At 47.7% G+C, this 13,929-nt stretch overlaps 1 long non-coding RNA gene across 3 annotated transcripts in view; it reads left to right on the plus strand.

Annotated features, from left to right (window-relative positions):
- Positions 1–1,016: 1,016 nt before the first annotated feature.
- LOC147359706 (uncharacterized) overlaps positions 1,017–13,929 on the plus strand; it is a 52,788-nt gene continuing 39,875 nt past the window's right edge. For 2 of the 3 annotated variants that reach the window (XR_015140352.1, XR_015140353.1), the window contains exons 1-3: positions 2,773–2,932; positions 4,121–4,489; positions 4,937–5,104. This is a non-coding gene — a long non-coding RNA (uncharacterized LOC147359706). Of the gene's footprint in view, positions 1,160–2,772; positions 2,933–4,120; positions 4,490–4,936; positions 5,105–13,929 lie in introns of those variants that run through there. The other variant, XR_015140354.1, reaches the window with a different exon arrangement.

The following is a 13,929-nucleotide window of genomic DNA, read 5'->3' on the forward strand; positions in this document are numbered from 1 at the left end:
GTTTCTATTGTACAGCAAAGTGAATCAGCTATACATACAAATGTATCCCCTCTTTTTTGGATTTCTTTCCCCTTTTGGTCACCACAAGGCATGGAGTAGAATCCCCTGAGCTACACAGTAGGTTCTCATTAGTTATCTATTCTATATGTAGTAGTCTGTGTATGTCCGTCCCAATCTCCCAGTTCCGTCCACCCTCACATCTCCCCAGCTGATGTCCATACATTCGCTCTCTCTGTCTGTGGCTCTTTCTATTTCGCAAATGAGATCATCTGTACCATTTTTCTAGATTATTATTATTTTTCTAGATTGTTGTTAATGCACATACGTGCGTTAATATACGATATTTATTTTTCTCTTTCTGACTTACTTCACTCGGTGTGATACTCTCTAGGTCCATCCGCCTCTCTACAAATGACCCAATTTCATCCCGTTTTGTGACTGAGTAATATTCTACTCTATGTACATACCACATCCTCTTTATCCATTCCTCTGTTGATGGACATTTTAGTTGCTTCTCTTGGACTCAAGTATTCCTGTTCTCATGTGTGGTAGGCAGAATAAGGCTCTCCCCCCAAGATATTCATGTTCCAATTCTTAGAACCCGTGACTAAGTTATGTTACATGGCAAATGCAAACTGAGGTTGCAGATGGAGTTAAACTGGTCTTAGAAGAGGGGGATTATCCTGGGTCATCTGGGTGGGCATGAGATCACAGGGATCCTTAAAGACCTTAAAGAGGCAGGTGGCAGCAGCCTGAGGTCAGAGTGACGAGATGTGAGGGGGATTCAGCCAGTGCTGCCGGCTTTGCAGATGGAGGCAGAGGGCGGCACAGCAATGAGTGCAGCCGCCTCTAGGAGCTGGAAAAGGCAGGGAAGCAGAGTCTCTCCTGGAGTCTCCATGGGAACGTAGCCCGCCGACAGCTTGATTTTAGCCCAGTGAGTTGGGGGCCAGACTTCTGGCCTACTGAACTGTAGGATAATAAATTTCTGTTGTTTTAAGCCACTCAATGTGTTACAGCAGCAAGAGGAAACTAATACACCATGGCAGTGATTTCTCGACGTATATGAATAAACTGGCATTTTGATTTATGCTTCCATCTCAGCGTATGTGGTTTAAACTCTCCACGGACTGACAAAAATCAGATTTCTGACTCCACAAAGGTAAGCAGAGTCGGCCCCTGGAAGGCTTCTCCACTAACAGAGTGGAAGATTAATTTTCACTTATTGAGAAGGTCTACGTGTTGAGTGCTTTCAGTATATTTCCTAGAATTCTCTCTACAGCTCTGTGACTTAGGTATGCTTATGCCCATTTAATGGGCTGCTCTGGTGGCCCAGCAGTAAAAAAAGCGGCCTGCAGTGCAGGAAACCAGGCGGGAGCTGCAGGTTCCATCCCTGGGTTGGGAAGATCCCCTGGAGAAGGAAATGGCAACCCACTCCAGTATTCTTGCCTGGGAAATTCCACGGATAGAGGAGCCTGGCAGGCTATAGTCCTTGGGGTTGCAAAGAGTCAGACATGACTTAGCAACTAAACAGCAACATGATGAGATAATTGTGGCTCATGCTGGACCAAATAACCTCAAAGGATCTGAATTTACAGATCATTTACTGTCTGAGTGTCCCTAACATACATGCCTCGCTGCAGTGCTGCCCCAGACAGCTCCATGTTTCAGAGAGCAATCCTTCGGGTCATGCCTTCTCAGTAAAGGACGCGGGCAGAAGCAGGACAGCATGAAGTTCCTGTCTTCATGTTCAGCTGGAGCTTTTATGTTCCATCCAGAGAAGGGGGTGGAGTGCATCCCACATATTTTGTTATTTGTAAAATGCTGCCTGAGTAATTCCGAACATTCTGTGCTAACTGTTTTACACACTGCGTACGGTTCATCACACTGTGTGTTCTGTTGTTCTCAACGACTGTTATCGTTATTTAAAAGTCTTTCTTTATCTGGCTGCACTGCGTCTCAGTTGCAGCACTGGGGATCTTCGTTGCTTCGTGTGATTTCCCTGGTTGTAGTAGCTACAGCAAATGGACTTAGCTGCCCTGAGGCGTGTGGGATCTTAGTTCCTCAACCAGGGCTCAAACCAGCATCCCCTGCATTGCAGGTGGATTCTTTACCATTGAGCCACCAGGGCTGGAATCCATCCCCAAGCAGTAGCTTCCAGCCCTTGCCCTTCAGGCTGTAACCCAGCCTCTGCATTCCCCACGGCACTCAGTCTGGACCCTGGCTTGGACGAGGAGCCCCAAAGAGCTTCCTGAATGAAGCTGAGGTCGTGCATGAGGGAGAAAAGCGTGAACACCTCTCCTCGTCTTCCTGGGGTTTTGCTGGTAATGGCAGGAAGCGCTCGGCGGGCTTTCATCATCAATACCCAGTTGTGGGTATTCACATCTGGAAGGCTTCCATCACTTGTGTTCTCAAGTTGTTGCAGAGGTGGCTCACAGGTGCCTGGCAGCTTTGTTCCGAATTTTCCATCCAGATAAGCAAGTAAGTGGAGAAGCCCCTGATTCCAGCCAAACTGCAAATTGCTTGTCTCCTTCCCAAAGGAAAGAGAGAAAATGTGTCCCGAGCTGCAGCCCAAGGGAGTCAAGAGCAGGGGCTTTGGGACCAGCACCTTCCTTGAATTCATATTTTCATTTTTCTGTCGGGCTTGAAGAGACCTGGGCTTTATTTCTTTACTTATTTTTTAAAAAAGTCTTTCTATTGTGTATAATTGGTAAGCAGCCACCTTTTTAAAAAAATTCTTTTATTTATCTTTTTATTTCTGGCCTCATTGCGCAGCGTGGCATGTGGGATCTGAAGTTCTCAACCAGGAGTTGAACCCATCCCCCCTACATTGGATGCGAAGAGACTTAACCACTGGCCCACCAGGGAAGCCTCCTGGGTTTTATTATTATGTGTCTCAGCAGAGCTTTCAACCTCATCACCTTCCCCACTCATGGTGTGTGTGTGTGTGTGTGTGTGTGTGTGTGTGTGTGTTAGTCATTCAGTCGAGTCCGACTTTCTGAGACCCCATGGACCGTAGCCTGCCAGGCTCCTCTGTCCATGGGATTCTCCAGGCCAGAATCCTGGAGTGTGTAACCATTCCCTTCCCCAGGGGATCTTCCCAACCCAGGGATAGAACCTGGGTCTCTCACATTGCAGGCAGATTCTTTACTGTCTGAGCCATCAGGGAAGCCCCCTCCCCACTTATGGTAGGTCCAGCAAATTCAGTTCAGCCCCAGAAGCCCTGACTGTGTGTTCGCCGTGTCTGAACCCTGAGTAGGGCTGTGGGAACACAGAGACAGCCCGGAGCATCTTCTCCAGGGAGGACAAACTCTGGCCGGTGACCAGCCGGCACGAACAGAAGTGTTTGTTCTCTTCAAGTGGCTGAGCAGGAAAGACTTGCTGGAGAACTCACAAGAAGGGGTGGGAGGCCTGGGTCAGATGTCTCCATGTTACCCCCATCCTTGCTGTTCTCCTGGCTGCACGGACAGAAATCCAGTTGCAGACGTGGAGGCCAGAGCGCGGGGAGGTGGCGGGGTCCCCAGGACCTGGCTTCCAACCCAGTCCTCACCCCTTCTTCTGCCTGTGACCTCGGGTGCTCTCCACAGCGTCTCAGAGCCTCAGCCTTCAGCTGGCTGTGAGCTCAGGGAGACCCCAAGGCTGGGAGGCTCAGGGCAGCATCCTCTGTGCTCCTGCAGGTCAGACAGCCCCATGGAGGTCAGCTTAGGTGCTGCCTCTCTGCCAGCCATCTGCTCGGTTCAAGAAGAACTGGGCTCGGTCACCCCAGGGGAAATGCCTGCATGGATCCTGGAGGAGTAGGGGACGTGTGCCTTGCCCACTTGGCAGGCATGGAGCTGATGGATGAGAGGGACCGACCTGTGGGTTTCCCTGCAGGAAGGAGGCTGCCTTGGGGACAGCCACCCACTCAGCCACTGTTGCACAGCCTTCCAAACTGACCCAGGTCTCCACTTCCAGCACGCCCTCCAGAGGAGGGGGTTGGGAAATTCATTTTTGGGGATGCCAAGTCTCTCTCTGGTCCCGGGTTCGGTGATGGTGAGCAGGGAGTCTACCTGGAGGGGGAACAGCTACTGATTCCAGTGGCTTTCATTTCCTTCCTTGTTTCTCTCATTTTATTTTGTTGCAGCAGCGGCTTTCTTTTCGCTACCTCTGAGAAGACCCTCGGGAGAGGCTGGCCTGGGGTCTTCCCAGCAAATGCGCATCTGGCTCCGGGGCTGCTGTGATGGATAGAGGCAATTTCCCCGCGAAATCGGCTGCAGTATTGGCAGTTGCACGGGACATCCATTACATTCCTGCGGAGAGAGAGCTTTTCCAGAGCGCCTCAGGATGGAGCGATGCCACTCACAAGGCGGGTGGGGAAGCAGAAATAACCTAAAGGGAAAGGCGTCTATTTTAATTTTTTGCAGAGCTGCGTCTCCTGCATATGGGTCCAGCCCACTCTTGTGAAGCGGCTCCTTTTGGAAAATAAGGGGACTTGCAAACGGCTTTGTTAAAGGTAAGGACGCAAAGAGAAACAGAAGCTCGTGCAAACAGAACCCAGTGCCTCTATGTGCATAGGCAGACCCCTTGTTCAAGGAGCCCTTAGTTTTCATCGGAGACCAGAGAGACACCACTGATCAACATGCTGGACGCTGATGCTTTAAAAGCATTAGGTACTTTAAGTTCATCAGAACCTGGTGATGTAGATATTATGATTATCAACCCCATTTGGGGGCTTCCCTGGTGGCTCAGATGGTAAAGAATCTGCCTGCAATGCAGGAGACTGGGGTTTGATCCTGTGGGTTGGGAAGATCCCCTGGAGGAGGGAACAGCTACCCACTCCAGTATTCTTGCCTGGAGAATTCCATAGACAGAGGAGCCTGGCTGGCTAGTCTATGGGGTTGCAAAGAATCGGACACTGAGTGACTGACACTTTCATACTTCTTTCATCTCCATTTTACAGATAAGAAAACTGAGGCACAAGGCAATGAGGTGACTTGCTCAAGGTCATCTCTTAGTAAGAAGAGGAGCCAGATTCAAACCCACACTCTCTGGAACCCGCATTCACGTTCCTAACGCTCTTTGCTTCTGTCTCTTGCTCATCTTGGGAAGCTAGACAACTCCCAGAGCTGTAAGTGGCACCTTTTCTGGCTCTTAAATCCCAGATCCCTGTTTGGTGAACTTGTACTTTTCTCCACACTCCTTTTTTAAAAAAATTTTTAATTGAAGTGTAATTGATTTACAGTTATACAATCGATTTACAATTTATTGATTTACAATATAGAATTGATTTATAATATATAATTTACAACATATAATTGGTTAGCAATATAATTTTCACTTTTACAATATGCAATAATTATAATTTATAATATATAATTTACATTTTTATATAATTAAAATGATTTACAATATAATTGATTTATAATATATAATTGATTTACAATTATGCAATCAATCCCTGGGTTGGAAAGATCCTCCGGAGAAAGAAAAGGCTCTCCATTTCAGTATTCTGGGCTGGAGAATTCCGTGGACTGTATAGTCCATGGGGTCGTGAAGAGTCGGACACGACTGAGTGATTTTCACTTCACTTCATACACCTATAGCCATATGTATTCTTTTTCAGATTCTTTTCCCTTACAGGTTATTATGTAATATTGAGTTGAGTTCCCTGTGCTATGTGGTAGGTCCTTGTTGGTTACCTATTTTATACATAATAGTGGGTATATGTTAATGCCAGCCTCCTAATTTATCCCTAAACCTTTCCCCTTTGGTAACCATAAGTTTGCAGGCTCACTTCTTCTTCAGCCTTGACCTTCTTCCTCTGTGTGAACTCACCCTACTCCCGCTGAAGGGCAGGGTCTGCGGTGAGAATGCAAAGCGTCTGGCCCAGGACTAGCTGTGGGCTTCATCGCGGAAGCATTGGCTTGGCGTCTGGGAGCTTGCTCTGAGCTGGGCTCTGGGGGTGTCCTGGCCTTTGCATGCGCCTGCTCAGTCACTTCAGTTGTGTCCAATCCTTTGCTACCTTTTGGACTGTAGCCCCCTAGGCTCCTCTGTCCGTGGGGATTCTCCAGCCATTTCTTCCTCTGGGGATCTTCCCGACCCAGGGATTGAACCTGCATCTCTTATGCCCCCTGCATTAGCAGGCTATTTCTTTGTCACTGGGAAGCACCTGGCCTTTAGGATCCTGCCGTTTACCTGGGGCATCAGACAATAAGTCAGCACATAGAAACCCGGGTGAGCGCTCTACAGGGAGCTACAGCTGGCTCATGGGCAATGGGTGTGGGTTTTGAGTTGGATAACCAGGTGCGGCAGAGAAGGTAATGGCACTCCACTCCAGTACTCTTGCCTGGAAAATCCCATGGATGGAGGAGCCTGGTAGGCTGCAGTCCATGGGGTCGCTAAGAGTTGGACAGGACTGAGCGACTTCACTTTCACTTTTCACTTTCATGCATTAGAGAAGGAAATGGCAACCCACTCCAGTGTTCTTGCCTGGAGAATCCCAGGGATGGGGGAGCCTGGTGGGCTGCTGTCTCTGGGGTCGTACAGAGTCGGACACGACTGAAGCGACTTAGCAGCAGCAGCAGCAGCAGCAGCAACCAGGTGTGGCCTTTCCAAGAAGTGACATTGAAACTGAAATTGAGTGGCTTGCAGGGTCTTAGTTCCCGGACCAGAGATTGGGCCTGGGCCCTCAGCAGTGAAAGCCTGGAGTCCTACCCACTGGACCACCAGGGAATTCCCCCAAACTGAGATCTTAAAGTCGAAATGGAGCCAGCCATGGGGTGATCAGAAGGAAGGACTCCCATAGTCTTTAGGATAGGGCTCACCTGTGAGTGGCTGCAGCCATCCTCATGTTACCTAACGGACCCAATTCCCTCTTTAAGTGAAGTGAAAGTTGCTCAGTCGTGTCCGACTCTGTGACCCATGGACTATGCAGTCCATGTAATTCTCCAGGCCAGAATACTGAAGTGGGTAGCCTATCCCTTCTCCAGGGGATATTCCCAACCCAGGAATCGAACCAGTTGTCTCCAGCATTGCAGGTGGATTCCTTACCTCTGAGCTACCACGGAAGCCCAGTTCCCTCTTTGATCCCCCGCAAATGCCAAAACCATCCCGGGTTTCATCAAGAGACCTATGTTTATTCAACACAATTAGCTCAAGAAAGATAATCCAGGGGACCTAATGCCTTCTTTTCTCTGTGTAGCTACTCGCATTTTCTAAGTTATGTTTTTGATTTCTGTGTGTGTCTAATTTTATTTTCAGTGATTGACCTGGATTTTAGGTTTTAATAGCGTAAATATCAAATTTTGTTAGTTCAGCTGTATAGTTAAGATGCTGTTACTCTGTTGCTCTTAATTAAAGGATACCGTTCAACAACAACAACAGAAAGAAGGAAGGCCTTTCCAGGGAGAGGAACCCGCATGTGGGCCAGAGCCCCACCGTGGGGGCAGGATGGGCGTGTACGGACCGGGGGTGGAGTAGGGGGAGGGGTGGAGAGTGTGGCAGAGATGGGGCGGGGAGATGGGGCTGCAGGGCCTCGAAGGTCACAGTGAGGAGCTGGGATTTCATTTAAGTGCATGAGGAAGCCATGGAAGCCGTGAACACTGCAGGGACTGGGTCAGATAAGATGCTGGCATTTTGCGGACACTGGCCCCTCTGCTAGGGTGCCGTGGAAGCCTCCCAGGCCAGTAGTGTGGCCCAGTGGTTGGAGCTCGGGTCACACAATGAGAATGGCTATTCCATTCATCCTCCTGTTCATCCGATCGTGGCCCAGCACTTTGCTTGGCACCGAGGATACAGAGTGGCCTGGGGCACACCCTGGCCTCCAGCAGCCCCTGCTATGGGACACAGGGAAGCTGTCAGCCCAGGGCTGGGTGGCAGAGGTTAAAAGTCAGCTTCTGTGAAGGGTACAGGACAGAGGTCTTTCACGAGATGCGCCCAAGACAAACAAGAAACTGAGTAGTTCTCTGTTCAGTTCAGTTCAGTTCAGTCGGTCAGTCGTGTCCGACTCTTTGTGACCCCATGGACTGCAGCATGTCAGGCCTCCCTGTCCTTCACCAACTCCTGGAGTTTACTCAACCTCATGTCCATTGAGTTGGTGATGCCATCCAGTCATCTCATCCTCTGTCGTCCCCTTCTCCTCCTGCCTTCAATCTTTCCCAGCATCAGGGTCTTTTCCAATGAGTCAGCTCTTCGCATCAGGTGGCCAAAGTATTGGAGTTTCAGCTTCAGCAACAATCCTTCCAATGAATATTCAGGACTTATTTCCTTTAGGATGGACTGGTTGGATCTCCTTGCAGTCCAAGGGACTCTCAAGAGTCTTCTCCAACTCCACCGTTCAAAAGCATCAATTCTTTGGTGCTCAGCTTTCTTTATAGCCCAACTCTCATATCCATACATGACCACTGGAAAAACCATAGCTTTGACTAGATGGACCTTTGTTGGCAAAGTAATGTTTCTGCTTTTTAATATGCTGTCTAGGTTGGTCATAACTGTTCTTCCAAGGAGCAAGCGCCTTTTAGTTTCATGGCTGCAGTCACCATCTGCAGTGATATTGGAGGCCCCCGAAATAAAGTAGTCACTGTTTCCTCATCTATTTGTCATGATGGGACCAGATGTCACGATCTTAGTTTTCTGAATGTTGAGCTTTAAATCAACTTTTTCACTCTCCTCTTTCACTGTCATCAAGAGACTCTTTAGTTCTTCTTCACTTTCTGCCATAAGGGTGGTGTCATCTGCATATCTGAGGTTATTGATATTTCTCCCGGCAATCTTGATTCCAGCTAGTGCTTCATCCTGACCAGCATTTCACATGATGTACTCTGCATTTAAGTTAAATAGGCAGGGTTACACTATACAGCTTTGACATACTCCTTTCCCAATTTGGAACCAGTCTGTTGTTCCATGTCCAGTTCTAACTGTTGCTTCTTGACCTGCAAACAGATTTCTCAGGAGGCAGGTAAGGTGGTCTGGTATTCCCATCTCTTTAAGATTTTTCCACAGTTCGTTGTGATCCACACAGTCAAAGGCTTTGGCATAGTTGGTAAAGCAGAAGTGCATGTTTTTCTGGAATGCTCTTGCTTTTTCGATGATCCAACAGATGTTGGCAATTTGATCTCTGGTTCCTCTGTCTTTTCTAAATCCAGCTTGAACATCTGGAAGTTCACGGTTCATGTACTGTTGAAGCCTGGCTTGAGAATTTTGAATATTACTTTGCTAGCGTGTGAGATGAGTGCAATTGTGTGGTAGTTTGAACATTCTTTGGCATTGCCTTTCTTTGGGATTGGAATGAAAACTGACCTTTTCCGTTCCTGTGGCCCCTGCTGAGTTTTCCAAATTTGCTGGCTATTGAGTGCAGCACTTTCACAGTGTCATCTTTGAGGATTTGAAATAGCTCAATTGGAATTTCATCACCTCCACTAGCTTTGTTCGTAGTGATGCTTCCTAAAGCCCACTTGACTTCGCATTCCAGGATGTCTGGCTCTAGGTGAGTGATTACGTCATTGTGGTTATCTGGGTCATGAAAATCTTTTTTTGTATAGTTTTTTCGTGTAGTCTTGCCACCTCTTCTTAATATCTTTTGCTTCTGTTAGGTCCATACCATTTCTGTCCTTTATTGAGCCCATCTTTGCATGAAATGTTCCCTTGGTATCTCTAATTTTCTTGAAGAGATCTCTAGTCTTTCCCATTCTGTTGTTTTCCTCTATTTCTTTGCATTGATCTCTGAGGAAGGCTTTCTTATCTCTCCTTGCTATTCTTTGGAACTCTGCATTCAAATGGGTATATCTTTCCTTTTTTCCTTTGCCTTTCACTTCTCTTCTTTTCTCAGCTATTTGTAAGGCCTCCTCAGACAACCATTTTGCCTTTTTGCATTTCTTTTTCTTGGGGATGGTCTTGATCACTGCCTCTTGTACAATGTCACAAACCTCCGTCCATAGCTCTTCAGGCACTCTGTCTATCAGATCTAGTCCCTTGAATCTCTCTGACTATTAAGAAACCTTAATTAAAATAACATGAATCCTTAGAATCCAATGGAATCAATACTAACAGAACCACGATGTTTGTCCGATGTTGGGGACTCAGAGAGAAGGTGGTCCTTGGAGATGAGGAGGAGAAAGGGTTGGGGGAGGGCGATCTCAGCAGAAAGAAGAAGGTGCTTGGCCCAGGTGTTCTGGATCCTCTTGGCTTCCCTGGTGGCTCAGCAGTAAAAGAATCTGCCTGCAATGCAGGAGACACAGGAGATGCAGGTTTGATCCCTGGGTGGGAAGATCCCCTGAGGAAGAAATGGCTACCCAATCAAGTATCTTGCCTGGAGAATCCCATGGACAGAGGAGCCTGGTGGGCTACAATCCATGGGGTCACGCAGAGTCAGACCCGACTGAGCACGCACACACCAGGGAGCACGTTGAGGTCAAATTTGGAAAAAATTCCTGTTATCCCTTCTTACAAATGTTACAGCCTCACATTTCAGCTAACACCTTCTTATGGGGAGGGGCATTAGCAATGCTCAGAACTAGCCAAGTTTTTTCCAGCAGCTGCTGCTAAGTCACTTCAGTCATGTCCGACTCTGTGCGACCCCATAGACGGCAGCCTACCAAGCTCCTCTGTCCATGGGATTTTCCAGGCAAGAGTACTAGCAGCTATAAACTTACAAAGACCTTGCTGACAACTGGACCTGGTAAGGAAAAACCAAAACCAACTTTCTTCCATAAATCCCAACGCATGTTATAGTGCCCTCTGGTGGTGTAAAGTGAAATGACAATCCCACTGGTCTCCGAAGAAAACGTCCGATTGTTCTCTACTCTGTTTGCTTAGTAATAAATGTATTTATTGTGCTTCAAACTCATGCACCCAGCACTTGCAGACCTGGCCAGCATCGTCTCTTTCATGATGTTCTCCTATATTTCCATTGGCAATAACTTCTACTTCAGTTCAGTTCAGTTCAGTTGCTCAGTCATGTCAGACTGTGACCCCATGGACTGCAGCACGCCAGGCTTCCCTGTCCTTCACCAACTCCCAGAGCTTCCTCAAACTCATGTCCATCAAGTCAGTGATGCCATCCAACCATCTCATCCTCTGTCGTCCCCTTCTCCTCTTGCCTTCAATCTTTCCCAGCATCAGGGTCTTTTCCAATGAGTCAGCTCTTTGCGTTAGGTGGCCAGAGTATTGGAGCTTCAGCTTCAACATCAGTCCTTCCAATGAATATTCAGGACTGATCTCCTTTAGGATGGACTGGTTGGATCTCCTTGCAGTCCCAGGGACTCTCAAGAGTCTTCTCCAACACCACAGTTCAAAAGCATCAATTCTTTGGCACTCAGCTTTCTCTATAGTACAACTCACATCCATACATGACTAATGGAAAAACCATAGCTTTGACTAGACGAACCTTTGTCAGCAAAGTAATGTCTCTGCTTTTGCCTACCCCGTCCTTATTACTCATCCATGCCTTTTTTACTTACCGGTTGAGAAACTATACACTGGGCTTTTCAACTTGCCCTGCATTTGTACCTGTGAGCCTTTCTTTGTCTTCCCAGCCACAACAGAAGCTTCTGGAAGGCGGAGAATCAAATTGAGTCTCTCTGTGTTTGAGAGAGGGGAAGAACATGAATTAGAACCAAAGCAAAGGTGGCCACTTGTACCTTCAAGAGGGGTGTGTGTGTGACGCTATTTACACAAAAGGGATTAGACACTTCTTTTTTTTATGTATGTTTAATCTAAAATTTTCATTGATGTATAGTTCTCTGCCCCACTCCAGTGGCACATGGGCTGCTGGGTTCCACTGTGACTTAGGGTTGTGGTTGTCAAGCCTGTTGTGGAGCTGGAGAAGAAGGAGGAGAACAAGCAAGTTAAGATGCCACATGGTTTATTTTTTAAAAAAAAGAACCAGATTAAGCCTTTTTTTTTTTCTTAAGCAAATGTTCCCCAGATTGTTGCGTTTCTGGAGGAGTGGATTTTTGGAGGTGCTCCCTCCCCCCTCCACCATCTCTGCGGACACCATCCTCCCAAGCCATTTCAGGAGCAGTTTATCTAAGTTATTTGCATTGTGCTGGCCCAATCACCACCTTCTTCTTTCCTCACATATTCAAACGTCCTGCAAGAAACCCCCAGGCCTTCTGCTAGAAGGTTTCTTCGTGTGGAATACAAGGCAAGAAGGGTCCAAGGTTCTGTCTGGGGCAAGAGGATTTAACACAGGGACAAGAAGAAAATTAAAGCCACCCTTCTCCCATTTTTCTGTCTTGTCTCTTCTCTCAAATTCTTGGGGGAGATTGTCCCGATGTGGGGCTCAAAATAATTTCATTTACATTTCAAACAACTCAGAATAAGGCAGATATCTGAGATGTCTCTGAAGAACATTTACTGAGCATATAGTGCGTCCAGGGTTGGGTATCCAGGGATGGATAAAACAGAGTCTGCTCTTGAGTATCTCGGAATTCAGGGGAGATATAAAGACGTATGATTAAGGGAAATGATGCCGGTGCTATGAAAGAGAGAGGCTTCCCTGGTGGCTCAGTTGGGAAAGAATCTGCCTGCAATGCAGGAAGTTGGGGTTCGATCCCTGGGTTAGGAAGATTCCCTGGAGAAGGGAATGGCAACCCACTCCAGGATTCTTGCCTGCAGAATCCCATGGACAGAGGAGCCTGGCAGCTTACAGCCCATGGGGTCGCAGAGGGTTGGACATGACTGAACAACTAACACTTCATATTTCATGTCTATTCCACCAGGTGTTAGGTCCACGGGGTGGGGATTTTTGCCTATTTTGTTCCCTGATCTATCTCCAGAATTTAGAATCGTGCCAGGGGCATGGTGCAAGCATACTTAGTCATGTCTGACGCTTTGCAACCTCATGGACTGTAGCCCGCCAGGCTCCTCTGTCCATGGAATTTTCCAGGCTAGAATACTGGAGAAGGCTGCCATTTCCTATGCCAGGGGAACTTCTCAATCCAGGGACTTAACCTGCATCTCTTGCATCTCCTATATTGACAGGCAGATTCTTTACCACTACACCACTTGGGAAACCAGACGCATGGTACCTCTTAGTAAATACTTTTTGGATGAATGAATGGATCACAAATGGGGTGAGAAAGTGGACTGGGAAGTTATCCACCCACCGCAGTGTATCCCTGTCCCCACCAGACTGTCCCTTGACAGCAAAATCATGTTCCATCACCATCTATTTTCCAAACGCCAGAAGATTCTCATAGGTGTAACGGATGCCAGGTCTTCCCAGGGGGCACAGTGGTAAAGAATCCCCCTGCAGTGCAGGCGAAGCAAGAGACGCGGGTTCGATCCCTGGTCCTGGAAGATCCCCTGGAGAAGGAAATGGCAACCCACTCCAGTATTCTGTATACATATATATATGTTTTGGGGCTTCCCTGGTAGCTCAGCTGGTAAAGAATTCCCCTGCAATGCAGGAGACCTGGGAGACTTGGGTTCAATCCCTGGCTTGGAAAGATCCCCTGGAGAAGGGAATGACAACCCACAGCAGTATTCTTGCCTGGGTCATCCTATGGGCAAAGAAGCCTAGCAGGCTGCAGCCCATGGGGCTGCAAAGAGTCATACCCAACTTACTGACTAAACAACAACAAAAATGAATGCCAGTTCAAGGGCGTCTTCTTTGAGGAAGAAGCTTGTGGTGGATTCTTGGAGCAGAAACCGAAAGAAGGGAAGTCAGACTCCAACTCGGTGGATGTTGATGGAGCGCCTGCTGGTGGAGGCGCTCTGCTTGCTTTGCCCCCCTCATCACCTCCTGTCCACCCTTCTTGGTATAGGACCTTTGACCCAGCTCCATCCTGGTACACGTTGTTGGGATATTACAGAGTCAACTCAGTAATTCATACTAAGATGATTAATGAAGCACTGTGATGTGTCATGGAGCTAAGGCTTAGGCTTCAAGGACTCACAGGGCAAGTGGTCCCAGTTCTCATGGATTCATAGCCTCGTGGGGAGACTAGTGAA

This window comes from Bos grunniens, chromosome 14 (genome assembly GCF_055505025.1).
Source record: "Bos grunniens cultivar Pamir isolate PY7600 chromosome 14, Bosgru_T2T1.0, whole genome shotgun sequence".
NCBI lineage: Eukaryota > Metazoa > Chordata > Mammalia > Artiodactyla > Bovidae > Bos > Bos grunniens.